General features: G+C 32.4%; 1 non-coding gene across 1 annotated transcript; it reads right to left on the reverse strand.

Moving 5' to 3' along the window:
* Window positions 1-10,570: 10,570 nt before the first annotated feature.
* TRNAL-UAG (transfer RNA leucine (anticodon UAG)) lies at window positions 10,571-10,650 on the reverse strand. Its single transcript has one exon. It is a non-coding gene; the product is annotated as a tRNA-Leu (tRNA).
* Between the last annotated feature and the right edge of the window lie 4,350 nt (window positions 10,651-15,000).

Consider the following 15,000-nt stretch of genomic DNA (forward strand, 5'->3'; position numbering starts at 1 on the left):
GATGTCATTTATAGTCTATCTCTTTCTATATATGGAAAGTCAAGAAATTCTCATCGAAACATCGAGAAATTGTGCATATAGAAAACTCTAAAGAAAGAAAAAAAGGAGACCCATGCCATGATTTTCAAATCTTTTCTATTTAGTAGTCTAAGTTTCTCGATGAGGATAATTAATTCGGTCGTTGTGGTCGGACTCTATTATGGATTTCTGACTACATTCTCCATAGGTCCCTCTTAGATCTTCTTTCTCCAATCTTGGATTAGGGAAGAAGGAGATATTCGCGACTACTGGCGATTTCATTATGGGGCAGCTCATGATCTTCATATCGATCTATTATCCACCTCTGTATCTATTCTTTCTTAGCTAAACAGGTGGAAGATCTATCCAATTTGGTTATATTATATCATGGACTCGAAAAACGGATCTGAATTTGACTGAAATGCACGATCTTCACAGGTATCACTTTTCACGATACCTAAAAGGTGGAATAGCGATTTTCGAACCATTTCCTATAAGAGAATGGTTTCCATTACTTTGAGAAATGGATTCTTATATCAAACTATAGCTATTGCATTAAAGAAGAAAAGAAACTAATAGAAGTCGAAGACGCGGAATGATAGTGAATAGAGAGAAAGATTCTTCTGATTTTCTTGTTTCTATCTACTAGACGCCGTAGAGAATTGAGAATTTTCATGTCTTTCAATTCTCGTACTCGTAATTGGAAAGTTATGGAAGGAGACCCATCATTTTGCAATGAAAACAACATATAAAACTCTGGACAATTTCGAAATCAGGCCAAGCGTCTTAATACATATGCAAAAAAATTCATTATTGGCCCACCATTGATTAGAAGATTTAGCTTGTATGAATCGCTATTGGTTTGATACGAATAATGACAATCGTTTCAGTATGTTAAGGATACAGATGTATCCACAATTCATTTAGAGTTACTTAATAGTCTATTTCTTATACCATATCTCTATCCCGTGAAATTCTCGAGCCAAAAGATGGATGCATATGCTGTGTTTCATTTTGCTAAATGATATCAATTAAATGGTGTATCAATTCCATAAATTGCATATAGCAATAAATAAATCAGCAAAATTCTTTCTAATATTTTAGATAGAAGAAACATTTCTTCTATCTAAAATATTAGAAAGAATGTACCACTTCTATCCAAATCCAATTTGCATCGATAAAATAAATCCAAATTCCAGTAGTAGATGAATAATTGCAAATTTGTGTGTGTACGAGATTAGAATAACTTCAAAATAACTGACATAATTTTGTATTTTTCCTGATCAGAAAAATACATGAAAAAGAAAGGAGGTAGAAAAATTTTTGGATTTATGGTTAAAGAAGAAAAAGAAGAAAACAGGGGTTCTGTTGAATTTCAAGTATTCAGTTTCACCAATAAGATACGGAGACTTGCTTCACATTTGGAATTACACAAAAAAGATTTTTCATCGGAAAGAGGTCTACGAAGACTTTTGGGAAAACGTCGACGTTTGCTGGCTTATTTGGCAAAGAAAAATAGAGTACGTTATAAGAAATTAATCGGTCAGTTGAATATTCGGGAGCAGTAATTTAATCGTTCAAATTTTTTTCTTGTTTTATTATTTTTTTAGTAGTCTTATAGTAGTCTTAGATTTTTCATTTTGATGAGCCTCGCTTTGAGGAATTCATGGAATAATCCATTTTCATGGAATAATGAATTAAGGAAGAAAGGATATGAGTCTACCGCTTACAAGAAAAGATCTCATGATAGTCAATATGGGCCCTCAACACCCATCAATGCATGGTGTTCTTCGACTGATCGTTACTCTCGATGGTGAGGATGTTATTGATTGTGAACCCATATTAGGGTATTTACACAGAGGAATGGAAAAAATCGCGGAAAACCGAACTATTATACAATACTTACCTTATGTAACAAGGTGGGATTATTTAGCTACTATGTTTACAGAAGCAATAACAGTAAATGCACCAGAATTCTTGGAGAATATTCAAATACCACAAAGAGCCAGCTATATTAGGGTAATTATGTTAGAATTAAGCCGGATAGCTTCTCACTTGCTATGGCTTGGACCTTTTATGGCGGATCTCGGCGCACAGACTCCTTTTTTCTATATTTTTAGAGAGAGAGAATTAATATATGATCTATTTGAAGCTGCTACAGGTATGCGAATGATGCACAATTACTTTCGCATCGGAGGAGTAGCCGCCGATCTACCTTATGGATGGATCGATAAATGTTTAGATTTCTGTGATTATTTTTTACGCGGAGTTGTTGAATATCAACAACTTATTACACAGAATCCAATTTTTTTAGAGCGAGTTGAAGGAGTAGGTTTTATTAGCGGAGAAGAAGCAGTAAATTGGGGCTTATCGGGACCGATGTTACGAGCTTCTGGAATACAATGGGATCTTCGTAAAGTAGATCCTTATGAGTCTTACAACCAATTTGATTGGAAAGTCCAATGGCAAAAAGAAGGGGATTCGTTAGCTCGCTATTTAGTACGAATTGGTGAAATGAGGGAATCCATCAAAATAATTCAACAAGCTGTAGAAAAAATTCCTGGAGGACCTTATGAAAATTTAGAAGTCCGACGCTTTAAGAAAGAAAATAATTCTGAATGGAATGATTTTGAGTATAAATTTCTTGGTAAAAAACCTTCGCCCAATTTTGAATTGTCAAGACAAGAGCTTTATGTAAGAGTAGAAGCCCCAAAAGGTGAATTAGGGATTTATCTAGTAGGAGATGATAGCCTTTTCCCCTGGAGATGGAAAATCCGTCCACCCGGGTTTATTAATTTGCAAATTCTTCCTCAGCTAGTTAAAAAAATGAAATTGGCTGATATCATGACGATATTAGGTAGTATAGATATCATTATGGGGGAAGTTGATCGTTGAAATGATAATAGATAGGGTAGAGGTAGAAACTATCAATTCTTTTTCGAAATTGGAATTATTAAAAGAAGTCTATGGACTGATATCGATTCTACCCATTTTGACCCTCCTTTTGGGAATAACAATAGAGGTACTCGTAATTGTGTGGTTAGAAAGAGAAATATCTGCGTCGATACAACAACGTATTGGTCCTGAATATGCTGGCCCCCTGGGCCTGCTTCAAGCTATAGCAGATGGGACTAAGCTACTTTTTAAAGAAGATATTCTGCCATCCCGAGGAGATATTTCTTTATTTAGCATTGGACCCTCTATAGCAGTCATATCAGTTTTATTAAGTTTTTTAGTTATCCCTTTGGGATATCATTTTGTTTTAGCCGATCTTAGTATTGGTGTTTTTTTATGGATTGCCATTTCAAGTATAGCTCCTATTGGTCTTCTTATGGCAGGATATAGCTCAAATAATAAATATTCTTTTTCAGGCGGTCTACGAGCTGCTGCTCAATCCATTAGTTATGAAATACCATTAACTTTTTGTGTGCTAGCAATATCTCTACGTGTGATTCGTTAAAATAGATCTTTTTCCTATAAAATCCATTAACTATTTATATTCCTTTTCTTATTTAGTATTTGGGTTGGTAAGTTAAACTAGATAGCTATATGAGTGAAACAAAACAGCTTATAAATTTGTAGTAAAAAGAAAAAATCTCATTTCCTACGTACAAGAAAAAAGTGGAAGTAAACATAAGCAGTGTAAACTCTTTATCCCAAGGTTGATATTTTTTAATTAGTCATCATATCTTGAAGCGGCCAAGAATAAAGGATTCACGATATGGAATTCCATTACTAGAATACTCCTAGTTATTACTATAACTTAATAATCCATAAGAAGAATCCACCAAAAGTTAGTGAAGGGTTAGGAACACTAAAGTACATAAAGGATTAGTAATGGAAAATCTAAAACATTAGAGATTTTTGCCCATAAAAGGAATCATAATAAGGACTTGCAATTTGTAGAAATTATCAAGTAGTACTTTCTTCGGATTCCGATCCAGAGTATGTTCCCATTCACTTGTTAAGGAAATGGCTATCAAGAACGAATTAACCCTTTATCCATTTTTTCTTTTTAAATACCCCCTCCCTGGGGAAAGAAGAATAGTAAAAAAGATATGGAGTGCACTAGAAAAAATTTTCATTATTTCCTTCCTCTATCCATATTCATGCAGAATTGCTCATGAACTAATACCCAACTCTTTCCATTTATTAATTGAATTCCTATAACAAGTAACAAGTGTTTTATTCCAAGATTAAGTTATTACTGAACAAAGAAAAATTTTCATTATATTATAAAGGATGAGATCAATTCGGAAGCGCTTTTTCTTATTCTAGCAGACGGAATTCCTTTGGTCTAATTTAGGACTTTCAAATCTATTTTATTTTATCTAATTCTATCTACGCCCCCGGGGCTAGGAACAAAACAGTCCTTTCCTTTTTCTGATCATAGAGAAGCCGTATGAAGCTAAGGTTTCATGTACGGTTTTGAAATAGCGGTGGGAACTGTGATGTTATCACCGACTATGATTATCTAACAGTTCAAGTACAGTTGATATAGTTGAAGCACAGTCAAAATACGGTTTTTTTGGATGGAATATTTGGCGTCAGCCTATAGGTTTTCTGGTTTTTTTAATTTCTTCTTTGGCAGAATGTGAAAGATTACCCTTTGATTTACCAGAAGCGGAGGAAGAATTAGTAGCAGGTTACCAAACTGAATATTCCGGTATCAAATATGGTTTATTTTATCTTGTTTCTTACCTAAATTTATTAGTTTCTTCTTTATTTGTAACAGTTCTCTACTTGGGCGGGTGGAATTTATCTATTCCCTATATATCCTTTTTTGATTTTTTCCAAATGAATAAAGCAGTTGGAATTTTGGAAATGACAATGGGTATATTTATTACATTAACTAAAGCTTATTTATTTCTCTTCATTTCTATCACAATAAGATGGACTTTACCGAGGATGAGAATGGATCAGTTATTAAATCTTGGATGGAAATTTCTTTTACCTATTTCCCTGGGCAATCTCTTATTAACAACCTCTTCTCAACTTGTTTCACTATAAATAAGATAATACAATAATAGTAAGAATATTTTCAACACAAAAGCTCTCTCAAACAAGAGAAAGAAACATATCTTTTTCATAGATATTTAGAATGAATATGTTCCCTATGGTAACTGGGTTCATGAGTTATGGTCAACAAACAATACGTGCTACAAGGTACATAGGTCAAAGTTTCATAACTACCTTATCCCACACAAATCGTTTACCTATAACGATTCACTACCCTTATGAAAAATCAATTACACCAGAGCGTTTCCGAGGGCGAATCCACTTTGAATTTGATAAATGTATTGCTTGTGAAGTATGTGTTCGCGTATGTCCGATAGATTTACCCGTTGTGGATTGGAGATTTGAAAAGGATATTAAAAGAAAACAATTGCTTAATTATAGTATTGATTTCGGAGTTTGTATATTTTGTGGCAATTGTGTTGAGTACTGTCCAACAAGCTGTTTATCAATGACTGAAGAATATGAACTTTCTACCTATGATCGTCATGAATTGAATTACAATCAAATTGCTTTAAGTCGGTTACCAATCTCCATAATGGGAGATTACACAATTCAAACAATTAGGAATTCGTCTGAAAGTAAAATAAACAAAGAAAAATCTTCGAATTCAAGAACGATTACTGATTACTAAACTTTGATTTTGTCTTTCTGTTATAAAAATCTAATAATTCTTTATTAAACTTTAAAATTAAACTATAAAGAAAAACGAAAAACTACTGCTTATTGGAAATTATTTCTTATTTTAAATCAGACTAGATTTTCGTGATATAATATAATTTATAACTATAAGTTTATACACAAAAAAATACCCTAATCCTTTTTTCCTTCCTTGAATCCTTTAGTTTTAGTCAGTTCATGAAAAATTTTATACTATTAATTTCTTTTTATCCATAATGGATTTACCTGGACCAATACATGAGATTCTTATGCTATTTGGGGGATTTGTTCTTCTACTAGGGGGTCTAGGAGTAGTATTACTTACCAACCCCATTTATTCTGCCTTTTCGCTGGGATTAGTTCTTGTTTGTATATCCTTATTCTATTTTTTATTAAATTCCTACTTTGTAGCTGTCGCACAACTTCTTATTTATGTGGGAGCCATAAATGTCTTGATCATATTCGCTGTAATGTTCGTAAATGGCTCAGAATGGTCTAAAGATAAGAATTATTGGACTATTGGAGATGGGTTCACTTCACTCGTTTGTATAACTATTGTTTTTTCACTAATGACTACTATCCCAGATACGTCGTGGTATGGAATTCTTTGGACTACAAGATCAAACCAAATAGTAGAACAGGGTCTCATAAATAATGTTCAACAAATTGGAATTCATTTAGCAACCGATTTTTATCTTCCGTTTGAACTCATTTCCATAATTCTTCTAGTTTCTTTAATAGGTGCAATTACTATGGCTCGGCAATAAGAAAACTTAGAAAAAGTACAAATTATAAGAATTGCAAATCTAAAATAAATAACTAAAGAATCACAATTTTGATTTAGTAAAATCCATCTACTGCCAACAAATACCTCCTTTTTTTTTTTTTTTTTTTTCTTTTGTTGTGTAATTGTTCTATTGTAATTAATTGAATCGGTTCAATTCTTGCCCTCATATTGAAATGAATCGAGATTGATAAGGAGTTAGTTAATGATGTTTGAGCATGTACTTTTTTTGAGTGTCTATTTATTTTCGATTGGTATCTATGGATTGATCACAAGCCGAAACATGGTTAGAGCTCTAATATGTCTTGAACTTATACTGAATTCAATTAATCTAAATCTCGTAACATTTTCTGATCTATTTGATAGTCGCCAATTAAAAGGAGATATTTTCGCAATTTTTGTTATAGCCCTTGCAGCTGCTGAAGCCGCTATTGGACTATCCATTCTTTCTTCCATCCATCGTAATAGGAAATCCACTCGTATCAATCAATCTAATTTATTGAATAATTAGACTTTTGAATAATTAGACATAGAATCCTCTAAACAAAGGCGCACATATTAAAATAAATAGAAATCAATACTATTTTCTTAGTATTATTTGAGAATATCCATTTTTTTTAGTAGATTATTGCATAGTATTCTTTTTCACTTAAATGAATTTTTGTATTTGTAATTCATTGATATTGCAATTTGAATATTGCAATAATTTATATTGAAAAGACGATAGCCAATTTATTGGCTAATTCGAATTCGTCTGTACAATTCGTAAAATTCTTTCTTATTTCTTATTTATTGTTGAAATCCAAAATTAAAGTCTCTTGGCTCTCTTCACGCTTTCTCACAAACAGATTAAAAAATAGATTTTTTTTTTTGAAGTTTGGATAAACCATTGCTTCGTCTGGTGTCTACAATACATATGACTCATTATAGTACTAATTTCATTTTTACCAGATCGAAAAATTTTATGTTGAAAAGAAAAATTTATAGATCCAATGTCACATTCCGTAAAAATTTACGATACATGTATAGGATGCACTCAATGTGTACGAGCTTGTCCAACAGATGTATTAGAAATGATACCCTGGGATGGATGTAAAGCCAAGCAAATTGCTTCCGCGCCGAGAACCGAAGATTGTGTGGGTTGTAAGAGATGTGAATCTGCCTGCCCGACAGATTTTTTAAGTGTCCGCGTTTATTTAGGGCCTGAAACAACACGTAGCATGGCTCTATCTTATTGATACGTTACAAAAAACTTCACTCGAATCGTCTGATTCCTCTTTACCGAAGAAGCCTGTGCTCGAAATAATCGAGCACGGGCTTTTCTGGTCAAAACGTATCTTGTCTTTATCACTTTATCATGAGTTATTTTCCTTGGTTAACAATACTTGTTGTTTTGCCGATATTTGCAGGTTCATTAATTTTCTTTTTACCTCATAAGGGAAACAAAGTCGTTAGGTGGTATACTATATCTATTTGTTTATTAGAATTCCTTCTAATGACTTATGCGTTCTGTTATCATTTCCAACTGGAGGATCCCTTAATCCAATTAAAGGAGGATTATAAATGGATAGATGTCTTCGATTTCCACTGGAGATTGGGAATCGATGGACTTTCATTAGGATCTATTTTATTGACAGGATTTATCACTACTTTAGCTACTTTAGCAGCTTGGCCAATTACACGGAATTCGCGATTATTCTATTTCCTGATGCTCGCAATGTATAGTGGTCAAATAGGATTATTTTCTTCGCGAGACCTTTTACTTTTTTTTATCATGTGGGAGTTAGAATTAATTCCTGTTTACTTACTTTTATCCATGTGGGGGGGGAAGAGGCGTCTATATTCAGCTACAAAGTTTATTTTGTATACTGCAGGCGGTTCCATTTTTTTCTTAATCGGAGTTCTGGGTATGGGCTTATATGGTTCCAACGAACCAGGATTAGATTTGGAAAGATTAATTAATCAATCATACCCTGCAACCTTGGAAATACTTTTATATTTTGGCTTCCTTATTGCTTATGCTGTCAAATTGCCGATTATACCCCTACATACGTGGTTACCAGATACCCATGGGGAAGCACATTATAGTACATGTATGCTTTTAGCGGGAATATTATTAAAGATGGGAGCATATGGATTGATTCGGATCAACATGGAATTGTTACCTCATGCTCATTATCTATTTTCGCCCTGGTTAGTAATAATAGGAGCGATCCAAATAATCTATGCAGCTTCAACTTCTCTTGGTCAACGAAATTTCAAAAAAAGAATAGCTTATTCCTCTGTATCTCACATGGGTTTCATAATTATAGGAATTGGTTCCATAACCAACATTGGACTCAATGGAGCTATTTTACAAATATTATCCCATGGATTTATTGGTGCTACACTTTTTTTCTTGGCAGGAACCGCTTCTGATAGAATGCGTCTTGTTTATCTCGAAGAACTGGGGGGAATATCTATCCCAATGCCTAAAATTTTTACCATGTTTAGTAGCTTTTCAATGGCTTCTCTTGCCTTACCAGGAATGAGTGGTTTTGTCGCAGAATTAGTAGTATTTTTTGGACTAATTACTAGTCCAAAATTTCTGTTAATGCCAAAAACACTAATTACTTTTGTAATGGCAATTGGAATGATATTAACTCCTATTTATTTATTATCTATGTTACGCCAGATGTTCTATGGATACAAGCTATTTAATGTTCCAAACGCAAATTTTGTGGATTCTGGACCACGAGAACTCTTTATTTTAATCTGTATCTTTTTACCAGTAATAGGAATTGGTATTTATCCAGATTTTGTTCTCTCCCTATCCGTTGACAGGGTAGAGGCTCTCTTATCCAATTATTATCCTAAATAGGTTTGCTTTTTTTACTCGTCTGCTCTATTAATGCAGAAATAAGTAAAAAAGTATATAATGCAGAAATAAGTAAAAAAGTATAATTAGATCTATCTCGAATTTTTGAGAACCCTTTGATAAGGCGTTCAAGGGGTTCTCAAATAAAACATAAAAGTAAAAACCTTCATTTCATGAAGGTTTTATTTTATGTAATCATTTAGGTGTTAATGTAAACGAACCATAACTATGTAAGCCTATTCCTAATAGATTTATACCAAAATAACAAATCCAAATTATAAGAAATCCTATCAAAGCTATAAGTGCAGAATTCGTACCCTTCCAATTTGGATTTGTTCTACTATGTAAATAAATTGCGAATATGGTCCAAGTAATAAATGCCCAAGTTTCCTTAGGATCCCAATTCCAATAGGATCCCCAGGCCTCATTAGCCCATACTGCTCCACAAAGAATACCTACGGTTAAAAGGGTAAATCCTAGGCTAATGACACGATAACTCCAAGAATCCAAACGCTCCGTTAATTGATATTTGTAATAATTTGGAAATGAAGGGACAGAGGTTCTTTTTAAAGCACTTCTTTTTGCATAAAAATATTTAATATCACTAAAGAAAAATGTTTTATTTAAAACATTTTTTTTCTTTTTAGAAAAGAAATGGAAATTATTTCGAAATCTAATGATTAGAATAGCGGCAGATAATAAGGATCCGCACAAAAGAGTTGCATAGCTTAATAACATCATACTGACATGCATCATTAACCACTGAGATTGTAGAGCAGGTACTAGTATCGTGGATTGATGCATTTCAGTTAAAAGACCCGATGTGGCAAAGCCTTGCGTTAAAATAGTACTTGGCGTAGTTATTGTGCTTAAATCATTTTTAGAGTTCTGTATTTTAGGAATGGTATGAAGAATATACAGGGCCCATGAAAGGAAGATCAATGACTCATATAAATTACTTAATGGAAAATGTCCCGAGGAAGCCCAACGAGAAACTAAGAATCCTGTTATAGAGAAAAAAGTAACTATCATTCCTTTTTCTGACGAATCGCGTAATCCTCCAAGTTCACGAACTAATAAGGTTATAAAATGAATCGTAATCACAATTGAAATCGTTGAGAAAGAGATATGAGTTAGTATATGTTCTAAAGTTGCAAATAGCATAAGGGGAAGGTCCCATTACAAAATTGTAAATTTCGAATTGATTTCTAATCTATTGTATTCTTTTTCAAGAATGCCGCCACTCGGATTCGAACCGAGATGCTTGAGCACTGCTTCCTAAGAGCAGCGTGTCTACCAATTTCACCATGGCGGCTAACTTCAAATAATAGGTAACTTAAAAGAATAATAGCTATTATCTTGGGAATCGTCGATATTGGGAAAGTCCATAAAATTTAGGAACATTAGAGTTTTCATTAAAATAGACTTCGTTTGGTAGTATCGTTTCCATTTTTTTTTTTTACAATAAACTCTTGCTTTGCCCAATAGAAACACAAACACTGCTTGAAAGAGTTGGAACTTCTTTTTTCTAACTTGCAATTATAGAACTAATTTTTTCTAATTAATTTCCCCTTTACATTTTGAAAATTCTTTCAATACAATGAAAAAAATCCAAAAGGGTTTCTATTTAATGATGAAATTAAAATAAAATGGATAAATAGAAAAGGCTTTTTGGATTTTTTAAAAATTTCTAGAATGAAAGTCTTTATGCTCTTATTAATAAGATTTACTAACCTTATGATTTTGGAGAAGATAGGTGGAAGTTGTAAGTCCTATTGTAAGAATACTCCACTTTTCATAATTTTCCTAATAGAATATGAGGATTCTATTAGGAAAATTATGAAAAGTTCATTGATAGGAAAAGAATACTTAGCACACAGTATACCAAACAAAACTTTTTTTTTCTTGTATATATAAGATAAGAGGGGTTTTTTGTTCTAAGAATATTGTACCGAGTAATTCGACACATAAAAGTACATTCAAAGAAGAATCCAAATTATTAAATAATTGGAATTCTTTTTTGATAAGTCAATTCATATTATTCCAAAATCTTATTATTTGTTTGTTGCCCAGAAAAACCCTTTGGTTTTGGATGCTCATTACCGCTCGAAAATGATCTTGATTTTACTAAAGAATAAGATTGTACTATGGAAAAATAAGTCTTTTTCTTCCAAATATTTTTACGAATACGCTTTTTTGACATTGAAGTACGTTTTTTTGGAACTGCCATTCAAAAAGGAAATTACTTTTTTCTAGTTGTATGTGAAAGACATCTATTGCTGCAAATCAATCCTTCTTTCTTCTTTTTATTAGTATTTATACTTAGATACTGAAAGATACTTAAATTTTGAATTATTTTTTACTTCATTTTGTCTAATGCGGATAAGACAACAAGAATTTTTTAACATTTTTTCTTTATATATTTTATACTTTTTTTTTAATAATATAGAATATATAGAAGGGTTTCTCATTTAAATCTATTTATATCTATTTATATATCAAGTATACTCCATATATAGATATATGGTATGGAAGCCTATCCCCCATATAAGATAAGACGGGGGGATAAAAAGAAGGGAAAATGAAAATAGTTAATTAAGTTCAGAATGGTATTCCATAAAGGAAAGGAATTCCAATCAAAACAAAAAATACTGAGTCTCTTAAACAAGACATTCTAAAACTTAGGTAATTTATAGTCATTAGAATTTTAGTTCTATATGAAGTAAGGACTATTCGATAATTTCTTATAAACATAGGTTTTCATTGGAATTCACTCAATCAGTTAATTATGGAACAAGAGAGCTGTTTCATCTTTGTTTTAAAGAAATATAAAAATGAATTATGAATAGAAAGTAAAATGATTCCACTTTTTTTTTTTTATTTTTATAAATATCTTTATTTAGTTAATAAAATAACTTCGTTACCTAGTTATTTTATTAACTTTTTTAATTTAACCAACTAAACCCATTCTTAATTTTTTAATTATTTCAATGAGATAAATTTTGGAAAAATTAAGAATTTCAGTATTTTTTCTTATTCTTTTTATTTATTCTTTCAGAAAGAGATAAGAATTGGTTTGGTGAATCGGAAACAATTTTATAGAAAAATTGAAGTAAAAATTGAAGTAAAAATTGCAATTTCTTTTCTTATGGAACATACATATCAATATGCATGGGTAATCCCTCTTCTCCCACTTCCAGTTATTATGTCAATGGGATTTGGCCTTATTCTTATTCCGACAGCAACAAAAAATCTTCGTCGCATATGGGCTTTTCCTAGTGTTTTACTCTTAAGTATAGCTATGGTATTCTCAGTTCAACTGTCTATTCAACAAATAAATGGAAGTTCGATCTATCAATATCTATGGTCTTGGACCGTCAATAATGATTTTTCTTTAGAATTTGGATACTTGATTGACCCACTTACTTCTATTATGTTAATACTAATTACTACTGTAGGAATCCTGGTTCTTATTTATAGTGATGGTTATATGTCTCACGATGAAGGATATTTGAGATTTTTTGTTTATATAAGTTTTTTCAATACTTCCATGTTGGGATTGGTTACTAGCTCCAATTTGATACAAATTTATTTTTTTTGGGAACTCGTGGGAATGTGTTCTTATTTATTGATAGGCTTTTGGTTTACACGACCAATCGCAGCGAGTGCTTGTCAAAAAGCTTTTGTAACTAATCGTGTAGGGGATTTTGGTCTATTATTAGGAATTTTAGGTTTTTTTTGGATAACAGGTAGTTTAGAGTTTAGGGATTTGTTCAAAATAGCTAATAACTGGATTCCTAATAATGGAATTAACTCTTTACTTACTACTTTGTGTGCTTTTTTATTATTCCTTGGTGCAGTTGCGAAATCCGCACAATTCCCTCTTCACGTATGGTTACCCGATGCTATGGAAGGGCCCACTCCTATTTCGGCTCTTATACACGCAGCAACTATGGTTGCTGCGGGAATTTTTCTTCTAGCTCGACTTCTTCCTCTTTTCATATCTTTACCTTTGATAATGAGTTTTATTTCTTTAGTAGGTACAATAACACTATTCTTAGGAGCTACTTTAGCTCTTGCTCAGAGAGATATTAAAAGAAGCTTAGCCTATTCTACAATGTCTCAATTGGGTTATATGATGTTAGCTCTAGGTATAGGTTCTTATCAAGCTGCTTTATTCCATTTGATCACTCATGCTTATTCAAAAGCTTTATTGTTCTTGGGATCCGGATCCGTTATTCATTCAATGGAACCTCTTGTTGGATATTCACCAGATAAAAGTCAAAATATGGTTCTTATGGGCGGTTTAAGAAAATACATTCCAATCACAAGAACTACTTTTTTATGGGGTACACTTTCTCTTTGTGGTATTCCACCTCTTGCTTGCTTCTGGTCCAAAGATGAAATCCTTAGTAATAGTTGGTTGTATTCGCCCTTTTTTGGAATAATAGCCTCCTTTACTGCAGGATTAACTGCCTTTTATATGTTTCGGATATATTTACTTACATTTGATGGGTATTTGCGTGTTCATTTTCAAAATTACAGTAGCACTAAAGAGAGTTCCTTGTATTCAATATCCTTATGGGGAAAAAGGATACCCAAAGGAGTGAATAGGGATTTCGTTTTATCAACAACGAAGAGTGGAGTTTCTTTTTTTTCACAAAATATACCAAAAATTCAAGGTAATACAAGAAATAGGATAGGATCCTTTACTACGTCTTTTGGGGCTAAAAAAACTTTTGCCTATCCGCATGAAACGGGAAATACTATGTTATTTCCTCTTCTTATATTACTACTTTTCACTTTGTTCATTGGATTCATAGGAATCTCTTTTGATAATGGAGGAATTGGTAATGGAATAGCAGAGTTAACCATATTATCAAAGTGGTTAACTCCCTCAATAAACTTTACCCAGGAAAGTTCTAATTCTTTTGTAAATTCATATGAATTTATTACTAATGCAATTTCTTCTGTAAGTCTAGCTATCTTTGGTTTATTCATAGCATATATCTTCTATGGATCCGCTTATTCTTTTTTTCAGAATTTGGATTTAATAAACTCTTTTTACAAAGGAAATCCTAAAAAAGAATTTTTAGATCAAGTAAAAAAAAATATATACAGTTGGTCATATAATCGTGGTTATATAGATATTTTCTATACTAGGGTCTTTACCCTCGGTATAAGAGGGTTAACCGAACTCACGGAGTTTTTTGATAAGGGTGTTATTGATGGAATTACCAATGGAGTGGGTCTTGCTAGTTTTTGTATAGGAGAGGAAATTAAATATGTAGGGGGAGGTCGAATCTCGTCTTATTTATTCTTTTTTTTATGTTATGTATCTGTGTTTTTATTCTTTTTTCTTTCTTAAGTTAAGGAATTTACAACAAGTCTCTTGCAAAAATAACTATCCTATCCCCTTTCTACAATCTCTCTATATCCTTGTTACATAAGGTAAGTATTGTATAATAGTTCGGTTTTCCGCGATTTTTTCCATTCCTCTGTGTAAATACCCTAATATGGGTTCACAATCAATAACATCCTCACCATCGAGAGTAACGATCAGTCGAAGAACACCATGCATTGATGGGTGTTGAGGGCCCATATTGACTATCATGAGATCTTTTCTTGTAAGCGGTAGACTCATATCCTTTCTTCCTTAATTCAT

Source organism: Triticum urartu, unplaced genomic scaffold (genome assembly GCF_056163025.1).
Source record: "Triticum urartu cultivar PI428250 unplaced genomic scaffold, HENAU_Tu73 scaffold2, whole genome shotgun sequence".
In the NCBI taxonomy this organism is placed as follows: domain Eukaryota; kingdom Viridiplantae; phylum Streptophyta; class Magnoliopsida; order Poales; family Poaceae; genus Triticum; species Triticum urartu.